Source organism: Columba livia, unplaced genomic scaffold (genome assembly GCF_036013475.1).
Source record: "Columba livia isolate bColLiv1 breed racing homer unplaced genomic scaffold, bColLiv1.pat.W.v2 Scaffold_306, whole genome shotgun sequence".
NCBI lineage: Eukaryota > Metazoa > Chordata > Aves > Columbiformes > Columbidae > Columba > Columba livia.
In genome coordinates this window covers 56,802-57,142 of record NW_027043343.1, presented here as the reverse complement: position 1 = coordinate 57,142, position 341 = coordinate 56,802, and positions in this window count along the sequence as shown.

Below are 341 nucleotides of genomic sequence, written 5' to 3'. Positions count from 1 at the left end.
AAATAAATAAGTAAGAAAGAAGTAAGAAAGAAGTAAGAAAGAAGTAAGAAAGATGTAAGAAAGAAATAAGGAATAAGAAAGAAAGAAGTAGAAAAGAAGAAAGAAAGAAGTAAGAAAGAAGTAAGAAAGAAGCAAGAAAGAAGTAGGAAAGAAGAAAGAAGTAAGAAAGAACTAAGAAAGAAGTAAGAAAGAAGTACGAAAGAAGAAAGAAAGAAGTAAGAAGAAAGAAGAAAGAAAGAAGAAAGAAAGAAGAAAGAAAGAAGTTAGAAAGAAGTAAGAAAGAAGTAAGAAAGAAGTTAGAAAGAAGTAAGAGAGAATTACGAAAGAAGTAAGAAGGAAAG